General features: G+C 45.2%; 1 long non-coding RNA gene across 1 annotated transcript; it reads right to left on the reverse strand.

Annotated features, from left to right (window-relative positions):
• Positions 1–331: 331 nt before the first annotated feature.
• LOC308466652 lies at positions 332–5,664 on the reverse strand. Its single transcript, XR_013980927.1, has 3 exons — positions 5,201–5,664; positions 1,284–1,988; positions 332–1,200 (listed from the first exon to the last, which is right to left on the reverse strand). It is a non-coding gene; the product is annotated as an uncharacterized lncRNA (long non-coding RNA).
• Positions 5,665–15,711: the final 10,047 nt, after the last annotated feature.

The raw sequence follows: 15,711 nt of genomic DNA on the forward strand, positions 1-15,711 counted from the left end.
CACAGTGGCATGTAATTGATTTAGAAATGCTTTTTGCGTTATTGCTGAAAAGCGGGTTTTAGCGCCGGGGGAAAAAACAGTGGGGATAACCCCTAAGCTAAATAACAGCACAGGGAGTGAACTAAGTGCCTGAATAGTTGTGGCTAATCCTCGGCTAACAGAAGATCTTCTTACTTCTCTGAAATCCTTTGCAGCCCCACCTTTCTGTTGCCACTTCCTAAGCAAACACTTTCTCACAGCCACATGCCTAAACCACATCCTAATGCCAAGGCAGACTGCCCTTTGTTAATGATGAGCATGTTGACGCTAAGCAGGCACCTGATTCTGCTGCCTCTCAGTCTCGGGGTTCTTCCAGGTGGGGGCTGAATATTGCAAACTGATCATTGGCAGGTGACACAGTTTTCGGTAACTTTTTGGATTTCCCACCCAAAATGTAAATCTGGATTATATGGCTGGGGGTGGGGGGAGGATAGTGGCTGGCATTTTGATTCCAGCAATGCTGCGTGGATGCTGTGAAAAGCCTGCATGTGCAAGAAGCATAGATACATGTCTGGATCATTATTTGGGCAGTGTGGGAGAGAGAGGGAGAGAGAGACAGAGAGGGATAGAGAGATAGAGATGGATAGAGAGACATAGAGAGATAGAGATGGATAGAGAGACATAGAGAGATAGAGATGGATAGAGAGACATAGAGAGACATAGAGAGATAGGGGTAGAGAGTGTTAGCAGTTGCATTGGAAGTAAGCATGGACACCGCAGGGATTTGAACCCCGTCCTGGGAACCAGGAGCGCCAACCACCAGTGTCTTTTGCTTTTTTTTTTGAGCAATGCAACAAGGGGAAAAGCAAAACCTGAGAGAACATTCTGTGAATGTTGTCTCAGGAAAAAGAAAACCTTAAGACGTTAAGAAGAGCTCTTTGGGGAGCCCTGTGGAGAGACCAGCAGAAAAGAAAATGAGGAAAAGGAGAGACCAATACCAAAGACATTGTTTTGAAAACAGACGACTGAGTGGTAGAATGTGAACTTACCTAAAGCAGCACAGTCCTAATGCTGGTGACTCTCACTTCAAGAACAGTGAACTCTGGGAAGTCTGAAGGAAAGAAGAGCTGGAAGAAAAGAAGAAGTCTTCTCCTACCTGCAGGTGAGCCTCATCGTGATGACACGGAATAGGGCCTCTTCTGATGACTCAGTCACCCCAACCTGAAAGAACCTTAGCACAATGAGTCGCAGATGGAACAGAAAATGAAATTAAAAACAAAACAAAACCCAAAAGCTTTTCTTACCACCATGACTTCAGGGACGCAGCTGGAAGAGCTGTCTTCATTTGAGTGTTGCAGGATCTTTGGAGAGACCTGTGAAGAGACCAGCAGAAAAGAAAATGGGAAAAAGGAGAGACCAATACAAAAAAAAAAAATAATGTATTGAAAAAAACACTGAGTGGTGCAATGTGAACTTACCTAAAGCAGCACAGTCCAAGAGTAGGCGACTCTCAATTCAGGTACACTCAACTCTGCAAAGCCTGAAGGAAAGAAGAGCTGGAAGAAAAGAAGTCTTCTCCTACCTGAAGGTGAGCCTCATCGTGATGACATGGAATAGGGCCTCTTCTGACGACTCCGTCACCCCAACCTGAAAGAGTCTTAGCACAATGAGTTGCAGATGGAACACAATAGAGATTTCCCCCTAGCCATGCAAGGGATACTCTGAGAAACCTGAAGGAAAGACGAGCTGGAACAAAAGGAGAGAAGGGCTAGAAGAAAAGAAGAAGTGGTCTCCTACCTGCAGGTGAGCCTCATTGTGGTGACACAGAATAGGCCCTCTTCTTACAACTCACTCACTGCAACCTGAAAGAGTCTTAGCACAATGAGTTGCAGACGGAACACAACAGAGATTTTCTCCCTGGCCAACCAAGGGATACTCACCTAAATGTCTTTCAGTCATGGAATACCATTTTGACCGCCATTTTAATTGAAGCTGGATGAGCCATTAATCTAGTAGGGCAGAACAGAGACATCTAGAATCACCAGTTTGTCCCCAGTCACCTTCCACCAATCTTACAGAAAATGAGATTTAAAACAAACAAACAAAACAACTGAGGGTGTACCACCTCCGAAGTACAGCTGAAGTACTGTACTTGCAGACCACTGTTTGTTAACAGCAAAAATGGTAGAGGAAATTAACCTCAAATTAGAAAAGGTAGTGTCCCTCCTGGCTGAGTTGGCGCTGTTGGCAACCCGGAACAGTCCTATTGCCACCCAAGAGTCTGGCCACAGCGCTCTTAACAAGATCTTCAAACTCAGGGGTGTAGCTGTTCTTGTGCCAGAACCCGTAAAACCTTTTACAGAAAGAATAACAAACATGAAAACAGCAAACTAATCCTGCAAAGCTCTCAAGTAGTTCTCGATGGTTACCCTTTTAACGGTCTGCTCCCTTTCTGGAATTCAATCGCAAGTGCAAAGCGAAATTTCAAACTGTTGCTAAACATCCAGCGCGACAATCTTACCACGGTAAACCTGCTTTCATCGGACTCTCAGCATTCTAGACTTTTATTATCATTCTCTGATTCAGTTATTCCAAAACTATACAAGACCTGCCTACAGGATTATAAAATTATCTTGAGGCATGTTTTTAAAGACACAGAATTAAAGCCTTTACTGCCGAATCTTCTCTGCAGTCGGACTGACTCCAATCAATCCAAGCCCTCATCATCAGCGGGCATTTGCCAAAGGTTTAAGGCACAAACCCCAGTGCCACTAAGGCAGGTTCCGGGTGGAGAATTTGGCCGAAACATCCCCCAGGACAGAAAACCTTCTGAGTTTAATGGCAAAGCACACAAAGAATGGTTGCCCAACTCAGCTGTGTCAAAAATCAGTTCTTCCACCAAGACTTTGGTAGATCTTGAAATCCACCACTCACCATCTTCACAGAAAACAGATCATCCATTGCCAGGCGTTGCCCCACCTGAGGAAAGCATTACACCAAGACTGCCAGAGACAGACTTAATTACTTTTGACTCCGATCTCCCGAAAGCCACAAACAATTGAACACTACTGCTGATCGCTGGCAATCTGGACAAGTCTGTCAAACAACCCCAGAAAGAACAACACTTCAAACACCTCAAGAATGGTTGTGTTATAACTGAGACAGAGGGAGAGCTGACTACAATCTGCCCTCCACAATGAAGCCAAATCGCCGGGGACGAGAGTAGCCTAAATATTATCTCATGGAACATAGCAGGTTGGGCCAACAAAGTAGGGGATGAGTCATTTCAAGAGTATATAACACGTTTCAATGTGATAATGTTGCAAGAAACCTGGACAACTTTCAATATAGTCCTGGAGGGTTACTTTGCCCACGAAATTAAGGCCACTAAACTGTATGAGAAAGGACGTCCAAGGAAGGGCCTTGTAATACTGGTATCCACTTCCTTGACAACACAGGTTACTGAGTTTAAAGATTCAAAGCACTTGGTGCTGGGGATCATCTTGCACTCTGGGTCCCAAAGTATCATTCTTGTTTCACCTTATATCCCGCCATACAAACTGCAAGTACAGATTGAGAGTACATGGGGCAATATCCAAAAAAAATATACTCCAAATTAGTGCCCTGATGCACCACTCTATATAATGGGAGACCTGAACTGCCGAAAAGGCCCAAACGACGACTGCCTGGAAGCTAAATTCCGTATGCTAACGGAACTCAAGGAAAATAGTCCTTCCTCCTTATGCTCCCCCCAGCCCCACTCACAGGTCCTCCAAAGACTGCATAACCAACTACCATACGCTGGCTTTTGCCTGGCCTCTTTACAGATACGGTAAGTCTTTACTTTACGATTATAAATGGGGTGTTTCCTTTGAGCAGCGAAGGAGAGTTTACATTTATAAATATTAATGGAGCCAGCACAGTAGACTATTGTCTCACAAACAGGAAGACCTTTAAATCAATCAAAATTTTAGAATTGATAACAGAACCGAGTGTGATCGTCTCCCTCTGATTCTCTCCATCTCAGGCCAAAACTCAGACATAGAACAAGAGATAAACGGTCAAGCTAAAGGGTCAGCAAAGTGTAGGAAAAAATGGACCCCTGAGCTGGCTAACTTAGCCGAGACCAGTCTTTTCACTGTGCTTGAAGCAAACTTCATATCCATCTATGTGCTTTCATGTGCTCCTTTTTACATCCAAAGATTGGTTTGTTTGAAAAGTAAGCAAAACTTGATTTATCCCCCTCATATTCCTTCATTTTCTCTTGGCTTCTCCAGTTGTCATGTGGTTTTTTTGTTTTGGTGATTATCCTTAAAATCTTCATCTTGGTATTTTTCTGAGTTTTCTGTTTAGATTTTGCTTAGCTAAGCTCTCTTTTGGGGACTTTCTCGAAGTCCATCTTTTGTCCACAATTGACTGTACCTCTTTGATTAGGATTAATTCTTCTTTGGTCTTCTAGTTTCTTTCTGTTTCCGTTTGATTTCAAAATTATTGCCTCTGCTAACACTTTTTAGACAGATACCTACCGTATTTTTCGTCCCATAGGACGCTTGATCTCATAGGATGCACCTAGTTTTTTGGGGGGGAAATAAAGGAAATTTCCCCCCCTTTATTTCCCCCCCAAAACCAGGTTGGGGAAACCAAACCAGGTCGGGGAACAGCGGTATGGCGGCGCTCCGCCTCCCCGCTGTCCCCCGAGCTTGTGGGGCTGGCACTGGGGAGAAGTGTGCTTCTCCCCAGCGCCAGCCTCCAAACCAGGTTGAGGAACAGTGGGATGGCGGTGCTGCGCCTCCCCGCTGTCACCCGAGCTTGTGGGGCTGGCCAATGTCTGCTTCAGGGCTCTGCTTCAGGGCGCCCGCGCGCCGGGCAGCAGGCTGCTATCTGCAGCCTAGGGAGTCCTGCGGGAACTCCCGTGGGCTCCCCAGGCTTGCTGATAGCTTCCTGAAGCCTGGAGAGCAAGAGGGGTCGGTGCGCACCAAGCTTCAGCGAAAGCCTGTATTCGCCCCATATGACGCACACAGATTTCCCCTTCATTTTGGGAAGGGAAAAAGTGTGTCCTATAGGGCGAAAAATACGGTAATTAATACCTATATATCAGCTCACAGGTGAAAATTACTTGTACCTCTTTTTGAAGTTGTAAACAGTAATGTTTCAGTAGAGTAAAATCCCTTTGTTTACTTAAAAAATGTAACCTAAACTGGTTTCAGTTGTGTTTACAAACCTGTTCATCTTCCCCAGCCGGGTCTCTCTCCTAATCCCTCTGCCCCTTAACTCCTTCAGCTTTGACCAGTGAGAGGGCTAACACCAGTACTATAGCCAGGGACAGGCTCACTCACTGGAATGCGGCTCGCTCCCTCCACCACCTGTCATAATGACACATAAAAAAGTCCCTTGCAGCATTAATACAGTGGGTGTAAATGTCTTCATTTTCAGCATGCAATGATTGCAGGGCTTTGGTGAGGAATTAGTATTTTCTTCCCACATTCATACATTCTGGAAATAAATGTATTTCACACTGTTCCTTTCATCATCTTATTATTAAGGTGACTCCCTCGCCATTTCATCTTGACCCACACTGGAATAAACCTGCAAACAGATGTGTGTTTACTCAGAAATTAGACCTGGTATATTTTATGGGCCTTACCCCTTCATGTTTTTAGGATTGCTGCTGAAGATGTTGGACTGGGGAGGCATGCTCATCACTTCTTGGCATTTATTAACCCATCGCACTCTCGAGTGACCACCGTGGTGAAAAAGAGCTGAGGGAAAAGCTATGGGAAGAGGGGCTGGCTTGGGACCATGGGCCTAGCCAAGGGGGCAGGTCCCCCCCTAAATCAATAAAAATAACTAACTGAGGTTCTGCCCTCCCTAACAAAAGCCTTCCCCCCCCCCCGTGGCGATCACACAGGGCCCCCGGACGTTTGACGGTCTATTGACCCTGTGTTGCCACTGCGATTGCTTTTTCCGCTGCCACCACCCCGTATTTCACGGGGACACACGGAGTCCAGACAGTTGTTAACATTAACAAATAATCAAGTTTATTTTTAAATGCAGGAACAAGCTTATGGTTTCAGTTAATTTTTCTTGTCAGTTTCTTAAATCTTAGTTCCTAACAACTCCAAACTGATTATTCCCAACTATCTATCCGACTCAACCTAACAATTCCTCTCACTCTCTCACAATACAACTTGACCAACCCACTGCCTATTCCTCCCTCTTACTTCTCCAACTCCCAACTCCCAAACCTCAACTGACTTTCAAAACCTCCAACTCTAACTTTTACTCCCCCCTTGCGTTCTCACTGGCCAATCACATCACACCCATTTTAACCCTTTACTTATGACCCACCTAGGAGGCAAACGCCACACACACCCCCCAACATAAAACCTGGCTACGCCCATGCCTGGGACTCAGTGGCCCCCATTGAATTCTATGGAACAAAATGAACAGGCTGCAATCTGGGGCACAGCTGAAAAGGACAGCAGTTGCTTCTCACTCCAGACACTTGATTCTGCATACACACATTTTAGTCTAGAATCAATGGAGTCTGGGTGCTGGTGTGTGGTTTTAAATGTACAGGCAGCAACTATTTTACATGCATCCGATTGAGGTGTGACCGTCACACACTCATCTCTGTGGACCTGGAAGTGGCCCGAAAAGGGGGTGGAACAAGATGGGGGCAGAGCAGGGCAGGCAGTGGGGGGAACAGGGTCTGCCAACAGGCGCGAAGACCCAGAATGCAACCCCCATGCAAATAGGCAGTTGCCTGTAATCCACACGGTCTAGAGCTATTGCACATCTTTTGTCTGAAAAGTGCTTCTTGATATTGTGTACACCCTATGGGAGCAATTCAGTGTTGTGTTATTATTGAATGTTCTGTCAGCGGAAGTGGTTCAACTTGCCAGATGGCAGAGTCCCTCCTCTCTGAGACTCAACTAAATGACTAAACAACAACAACAACAACAAATTTTAACATCACAATTCACAGGATTATTTGATATGATTTGTGTGCTAAAACGTTTTCTTTTGGATTTGAGAAAGATAAACAAAGATTCTTGTATTCCTTATATTTGCAATTTATACTTATATATTTGATATGATTTGTGTGCTAAAACATTTCCTTTTGGATTTGAGAAAGATAAACAAAGATTCTTGTATTACTTATGTTTGCAATTTATACTTACATTTGCAATTTATGTCAAGTTTTGTGCTTTTTATTTGTTCTGACAATACTTCTGCTTTTGAAAATTGAAGTTAGCATTTGGGGTGGGAGTGCAAGTTGTTAGCCTTGCCTAGAGTGCAAAATAGCCTGCCATTGGCACTGCTTAGAAGTTGCTCTGTAATGCAGAATAAGGGCGAGCTAAAATTTTGCTGCCTTAAGGCAGCCTTAGCTAGTGCTGCCAGCTTTTTTTTCTATCGGGACTTTTGTTCCATAAACAGTGGCTTGACAGGCAGAAGTTCAGCTGTTGTACCTTCCAGCTACCTGGAGATAAAATCTGGAGAACTTAATGCCTGTCATGCAGCTGTTAAAAGCAAAGTCGCATCCCCAGGAAACAAGGTGACAACTTCAGGAATGATGAGAAAACAGCAGTGATCCCTGAGTTGCAGTTCCACTAGGAGCAGGTGGACCTAATTGCTTTTATAACCAATTAAGGTACACTTGCAAAGGTCTCCTTCAGCTCCGGAGGTTATTTATGGCTAGTAAACTCTAGAGAGATAGATGAATTACTTTGGGTATTTTTTTTCCCCAGCCAGAAACAGGTAAGCTGTGCAAAGGGACCAGTGACCAACTAGCTAAAAAAATTTGTTTGTCCTTATAATTGGAAGCTGCGGAGTAGAATCTTTCTGTGACTGTTTGCTTGTCTGAGGTTTCATATTATACCCTTAACACACATTTGAAGCATATTGTTTCCTTCAGATAACGCTGGGTCCTGTAGTTAGTTAAGGGTTTGTGGGAATTGTAACTCGTTGAGGGTGAACTACGGTTCCCACAGTTTTTGAGGGGGGGGAATATGCTTTAAAGTATATTGTGTATATCAGTTATACAAGAAAGCTCAGATGGATGAATTGTGGTCAGTTTGTGAGTCAGGAAACTGAGAAAGCTCCCATACATCAGGTACATCATAGTGCTGAAGCAACTGAAAAATAAATCTATAAATCCCAAGATACTTCCCTCCCCTATTTCTATTAAACTCTTAAAACCACAGGTCTGAAGCTAGCAATCCATTATTCTTCAAAATAAATGAAGGCAGTTTATGTGGCTTTGTAATTCTGAAAACATATTCTATAAGTGTCATGGAAACATTAGCTTGTATAAGTGATTTTACATTATGCTGTGGTACCATAAGCTTTACAGAAGCAAGAATCACTAAGCTCAATGTGATTTTCTCTCAGTCAAGTAACTGCAGAATTGCAGACTGAGACCTTTCTCTTATAGGCTCAGGGGGCATTTACATTTGATAAGTCTGTGGGTGTTTCTTGGGCTGTTCATGTGTGTGTGTGTGTGTGTGTGTGTGTGTGTGTTTAATAAGCATTTTCAGGCTTGTATACTTTAGTGCAGGCATAGGCAAACTCGGCCCTCCAGATGTTTTGAGACTACAGTTCCCTTCATCCTTGACCACCGGTCCTGTTAGCTAGGGATAATGGGAGTTGTAGTCCCAAAACATCTGGAGGGCCGAGTTTGCCGATGCCGGCTTTAGTGTCACTAGGGAGACCCTGAGTATTCAGAAATCTCTCCGCTGTTTTTTGGTGGTCCCATTTCGCTTCCAAGCTCTGGGTGGGGAACTTTTGGCACTCCAGGCTTTGCTGAACTACAACTCCCATGACCCCTGGCCATCAGCTATGCTTGCTGGGAAGAGTTGCTGTTCAGCAACACCTGGAGAGCCACAGGTTCCCTACACCTGTACTGTGCAATTAACCATGCAATTGGGCAGTTAGTGGAAAGTAGTGGGGCCTGTAACAAAATGTTGCAGTGTGGGGTGCTGCTGTCAAGGTCCAGGAGTCTGTATTTTTCCGTCCCTGACAGTCAGTCATCAACACAGTCCACTGGGCTCCCTTGGCATGCATATACCTCCCTGGGCAGTTTGGAGAGTGATGTACCTTCCCCTTAGGGTTTTCCTCCTGAATAATTGTTATACTTCTGCAAATCCTGGAGTTCACTCCAAGCCTGCTGATATTGTCCTCTTCTAGCTACATAAGGGCTGGAACTCAGAGATCACTTACAGTAAACATTTGTTTATTTCATAACATTTATTACCACTTGATTGTAAAAACAAAAAACACCACACACCCTCAAAGCAATTCTTTTGTAAGAATAAAATGTGTCTGCCTCAGACTTGAAGCACAGGGCGAAGGAAGAAGTGGCCTCAAAATTTATTTGCATTTTATTATATAGCATCCCTTCCTTATACTAACCTGCTGTTGTCTGGGAGTTGAAATTTCCTTCCGGATGATTGTTGCTCTCAGAGTTCACACTTCACTTGCAATTCCCTTGCAGATCACTTTGCATCTGGGGCCACTTTCGACATGGCCCCAAGTTCTCCCCCCACTAGCTGCCCCAGGAAGATTTAAAAACAAAAACATGCTCCCATGATGCTTTGTCCATCTCCTGACATTTTACAGATGAGAGTAGGGGTGTTCTTATGCATTTGTAAAATCTTATTCTCACACCATCTTGTGAGAAACCCCTCATGGGACTGGGGTATGGGTTTGTTTTGTTCTTGTTCTTCTTATATATTTTGTGTTCTTATTTTGTATTTTTATGCTGTGAACCTCTCCAAGATCTTCAGATGAAGGGCAGTATACAAATGTAATAACAACAACAGTAACAGCAGCAGCAACAATAATAATTACACTCACACATACATGATACGTTCCTGAATGGTCTCTTGCCTACTGTACTCATTTGTTGTGAAATAGGTAAAGGGAAGGGACACGGGTGGCGCTGTGGGTTAAACCACAGAGCCTAGGACTTGGCAATCAGAAGGTCGGCGGTTTGAATCCCCGCGATGGGGTGAGCTCCCGTTGCTCGGTCCCTGCTCCTGCCAACCTAGCAGTTCAAAAGCACGTCAAAGTGCAAGTAGATAAATAGGTACCGCTCCGGCGGGAAGGTAAACGGCGTTTCCGTGCGCTGCTCTGGTTCACCAGAAGCGGCTTAGTCATGCCGGCTACATGACCCGGAAGCTTTACGCCGGCTCCCTCGGCCAATAAAGCGAGATGAGCGCCGCAATCCCAGACTCGTCTGCGACTGGACCTAACGGTCAGGGGTCCCTTTACCTAACCTTTACCCTAACCCCTGACCAAGCCAGCCAGCATGACCAAGCAACTTCTGGTGAACCAGAGCAGCACACAGAAACGCTGTTTACCTTCCCCCCGGAGTGGTACCTATTTATCTACTTGCACTTGACGTGCTTTCAAACTGGTAGGTTGGCAGGCGCAGGGACCAAGCAACAGGAGCTCACCCCGTCGCGGGGATTTGAACCGCCGACCTTCTGATCAGCAAGCCCTAGGCTCTGTGCTTTAACCCGCAGCGCCACCCGCATCCCTGTTGTGAAATAGGCATCATCTTTTAGCAAACACTCCAATAGCCCCCACTCACAGACTCAATTTCTAGAGGCCACGGGAGGAGACCACAATCTGGAGAACTTTGTTGTGTGAGAGTGTGCGTGCACACACTAACGACAATTTTATAAAAAGATATTCCCCAAAGGCAAAACAGAGACTGTGATTCATTAGAATCAAGATAATATACAGACTCTGCTTAAGAGACAATACTTTAGTGATTGAATCTGTCAGATTGTGTACAAAGATGATTGTACCATGTCATTGCAATGGACACATATATAATCAGTTCAGGAAGCGCTGCTAGCCTTTGTCTGCAGAGTCTTTGGAATTAGGTACACAGTCATACTTCATGGATGACTTCTGCCAGCCATCTGCTAACCTGGTGGCCAGCCCAGCTGTGCTTGCTGGGACAGATGAGAGCTGTGGCCCAGAACATTTGCAGGCCAGCTGGCTGGGCAAAGGCCGCCTTATGTTCTGCTGGGTTGCATGGATGGGATGTGAGCTTAAAGTTGTATTTCATGCTGCTGAAATATGATGTCTTTTTTATCTGGTTTGGAAATGACTATGGTATCATTCTTTATTGGTATAAGAAGGTACGAGACAATACAGACCCATATACGTTACAGTGGTACCTCAGGGTACAGACGCTTCAAGTTACAGATGCTTCAGGTTACAGACGCTTCAGGTTACAGACTCCGCCAACCCAGAAATAGTACCTCGGGTTAAGAAATTTGCTTCAGAATGAGAACAGAAATCGTGCGGTGACAGTGCAGCAGCAGCAGCGTTAGCTAAAGTGGTACCTCAGGTTAAGAACAGTTTTAGGTTAAAAACAGACCTCCAGAACGAATTAAGTTCTTAACCCGAGGTACCACTGTACTTGGGAACTTCACAAGATTTGTATTCCTTGTTGGATTACGTAGCAGTAGTTTAGTGTTTGCTTTTATACCTGCTTGTTTTTATTATCTATATGCATAAGTGAGGTATATGGAGTGTTACGGGACATGTTGAGCTCTTTATGGGGTAGTTTGTCTACCCTTGGTCCCCATCCTGCACGCAGCTCTTATCCATGGCTCCTAGAAACTGTCAGCATATGAGAGTCCACACCCTAGGAAATGGTTTTGACTGGCCAGCTAAACCAGGTGAGGGAAGCCAATGGATCTCAAACCCTCCATGAGTTAGGGACTTGGCCTGCATTCGAAGACAGGCACTGATGGATTGAGCGGACAAGACCAATAGTGGGTCCAATGGTCAAGAAGGCAGTTTCTGCACGTGCCATAGAGGGAAGTGAGAGGCAGATGGGGATTGTCAACCTGGGAAGGTAGCCCACCTAGGAGAAGGAAAACTCTGATCCTAAACGTCCATTGCCTTTGGAGATATCTTCGGGAGAAGAAAAGGCTAAGGAGTAAACCTTACACAAATCCCGAGTGGAGTCCCTAAGATGTTGGAAGGCACCTTGTATATCTCCTTCCTGCAACTCCAACTGCCAAGATGGTGCCAAACATATTGCTCTGCTCAGTGGCGTAGCGTGGGTTGTCAGCACCCGGGGCAAGGCAAGTAATTTGCGCCCCCTAACCCGTGGATTTTAGTAGGGGCAGAGAGCTGCGAGTGCGAGCGCACCCCCCCAGATGTTGCGCCCGGTGCGGCCGGCCCCCCCTGCACCCCCCACGCTACGCCACTGGCTCTGCTTTCCTTTGGACCACATCAGCGAAGCCCAGGACCTCCATACACACTGCTCAGGCTTGAGCCCCAGAGAGGTCACTTTGGTGCTGCTAACACAACAGTTTGAGTTCACCCCTGGAGGCATACTCCATTGTCTCCAGAGACAAACCAGCAACAGATGTGACTCAAATCCTGGTGGCTGAGCCCACGAGCCTGCCCCATTATATACTCCTAGAGTAGACTAGAGGTAAGCAACTTTCTGTGCAGGCTGCTTCAACAAGCCGTGTCCCTATGTGGTCCTTGGCCACCAAATGCTTCATTCTTCCTCTGGCCTGGCCTGCACAATATTGTTGTTGTTTAGTCGTTTAGTTGTGTCTGACTCTTCACGACCCCATGGACCGGAGCACGCCAGGCACTCCTGTCTTCCAGTGCCTCCCGCAGTTTGGTCAGACTCGTGTTTGTAACTTCGAGAACACTGTCCAACCATCTCGTCCTCTGTCGTCCCCTTCTCGTTGTGCCCTCCATCTTTCCCAACATCAGGGTCTTTTCCAGGGAGTCTTCTATTCTCATGAGGTGGCTAAAGTATTGGAGTCTGCACAATATAATCCCTGCTTAAAATGATTTTTTAAATTATTCAGGAAACTCACCTGTGTGTACTGTTCCTGCACCATATGTCAGTTTAAATGGTTAATTTGGGGCACTTCCAGTCTGCTGCTATTCTGGAGTAGGATTCAATTTAGATTGTGCCACAAACCTACTTTACCTCCCCCCCCCCCAAAAAAAGCTCCAGACTTTTTTTTTTTTTTTGCAAGAAGGAAAGTGACTAGAAAGGATGGGGGGGGGATTGTTTTGATGCAACATTATCTAACTTCTTTGCAAACAAATTAGGATGAACTCTCAATAAACAGGTCATCTGGAAATGCCATTAGTTCATTAGGGTGTGAACTGAGCTTGCTTTCATTTTCATTCAAAGGTGCAATACCCCACCCATCTCACATTCTCTGCAGGAAATGAAGAACCCAGGAGAATCTGGGCGGGCTGGTCAGTCAACTCCTGTGCATTAATTACACCTAATTTCAGGAGGCTAAGCTACCCCAGAAAATAAGGTGTGACTGATTAAAATACCTGAGCTTAGACCACAGTCTTTGTTTGTTGGAACACTTTGCCATGCATAATCTTATTTTTCAAAGTTCAGCTGCAACCCAGATCCTGCTGCTTTAAAAGCAGATGTATTTGGAACGGAACTCACAATCTGCATAGCCGTCTTCTAAGAAAAATGAGTTGCAGCTGAATTTATCCTCTGCGTCACTCACCGCTGCAAATACTTGGGCTTGAACCAACATTTTCAGTAAAGGAGTCTGCAGAACTTAGGAAAATAGTATTGACAAGAGATGAAGCTCCAGGACTTCTTGACAAGTTAAAAATTAACAAATCTCTGGCTCCGGATTATATTCACACAAGAGGTCTTTAAAAGCTCAAACCTGAACTTGCTGATCCAACAAATATAGGGGCTACTCTTTGCAATAAACCCAAATGCTTTGCTCCCGTTACCCTGGACACATAACTTCCTCCTCCTAGAATGGGGTGTGTGTGTGTGTCAGTGTCAGTGTCAGCTGCTTGCGAATTTATTTTAGGAGGAGGTCAAACAGACTGCGTAAGAGCTTCGGCACTGTGCCTCCTGTACAATGTCCTCGCTGCATGAGTGTCACCGTGATCCGCTGGCACAGGGAGATTTTGGGTCTAATCAGGGGTGGACTTTGTTCATCTTTTGTAATATGGCACCCTGTGCAAGGCCAAAATTTGGCGTCCCCAAATGCACCTTCTCGATTATGGCTCTTCTCAATTTTGAGCCCCCTCAGCGCCCTGTGCAGGGGAGCTGCCCACGCCACCCTAAATCCAACACTGTTCTGATCCTAGGCTGCAACGAGACAGTTCACCCAGAGGATAGGATTGCACCATGAGTCATCCTAAATCTCTCTAATGATGGACAAGGGTGACTGGAACTGGAAGCAAAAGAGGGTTATATTTAAAAAAACAAAATTCTGAAGGTACCCAGACATATATGGTTGTAAATAAAACTAAAATCAAGAAATGGACTGACAAGGGCCTGTGAGCTTCCAGGATGCTCAGAATGTCGAATCATAGAATTGTAGAGTTGGAAGGGACCTGAGGGTCATCTAGTCCAACCCCCTGCAATGCAGTGGAGGAAGAGGAGAGAGAAGAAAGAAATGACCTACTCAACTTCTAAACAGCCTATGTTAGGTTTTTTTGGAAAGTGACTGTTCACTCCTTGTGCTAGAATCTCAGGGTTCCGCAAACTTTTTCAGCAGGGGGCCAGTCCACTGTCCCTCAGACCTTGTGGGGGGGCCGGACTATATTTTGAAAAGGGAAAAAAAGAATGAATTCCTATGGCCCACAAATAACCCAGAGATGCATTTCAAATAAAAGGACACTCATGTAAAAACATGCCAATTCCCGGACCATCCGTGAACTGGATTTAGAAGGCGATTGGGCCGGAGGCCTTAGTTTGCCTACCCATGCACTAGATGAAGAGGGATCCAGGAAGGGGTGGGGATACACTGCAACTTTCCCTTTAAAGTCTTAGAATTCATAGAATCAAAGAGTTGGAAGGGACCCCAAAGATCACTTAAGTCTCTGCAATGAAGGAATGTGCAGTTGTCCCATAAGGGGATGGAACCTGCAACCTTGTTGTTATCAGCTCCATGCTCTAACCAACTGAGCTTTTGTCTCTCCTGTACTGTACTTCTGAATACCAGCCAGAGCCTATAATGCTGGACTAGATAAGCCTTTGGCCTGAACTCACAGGAGGGTGGGCAGGCAGGCAGGTGGGAGAACAGCAACAACATGGGACCTTGAATTGAGATAATAAAGAGGCCACTTTGGAGTTTTTGTTACAAGAAATTAGGAAATAAAACTAACAAGGTATCTATGTAAGTGAATGCAAAGATACTAAGAAACACAAGTTTAGAAAAGAAGAAGGCCTGTTCAATAATGACATGCAGAAATATTGTGCAGTTTCCAGGAATTGAGAGATGACAGGAGGCTTCCTTTCCACTGAAAAGCACTAGTTTGTCATAGGATAGCTATGAAATTATTAAAATTGCAATGACTGGAGGTGCAGGAAAAATGGCAGATTTGAGGTGTTGCCACTCATTTTCTGACACCTGGGTGCCAGCCATCTCTCTGAGGGCCTTGCCCTTAAAAAACTAAAGTCCTTCCTGGTAGAAAACAAAGGCACCAACGAGAAAGGTTTAGCACAGTCCCCTCCCTGATATTCTGGCTTACTGCGTGCATGGAGCTTGAATGTTCATTACTTAACCGGGGACAACATTCAAAAAGATGCCCTCTGTCCTACAGTTCACAGTACTAAAACCGAGAACAAGACTGCCTCAGTCTACCCACCTCGTTCATTTGCACGTGCTTGTCGCAAACCCACAACAAGCAGGCAGCAACCAGTACGCGAGTGAGGATTTAGCACCGGATCTGCCT

The sequence above is a fragment of the Podarcis pityusensis genome, assembly GCF_964106645.2.
Source record: "Podarcis pityusensis genome assembly, chromosome: 17".
NCBI classification, from domain to species: Eukaryota; Metazoa; Chordata; class Lepidosauria; order Squamata; family Lacertidae; genus Podarcis; species Podarcis pityusensis.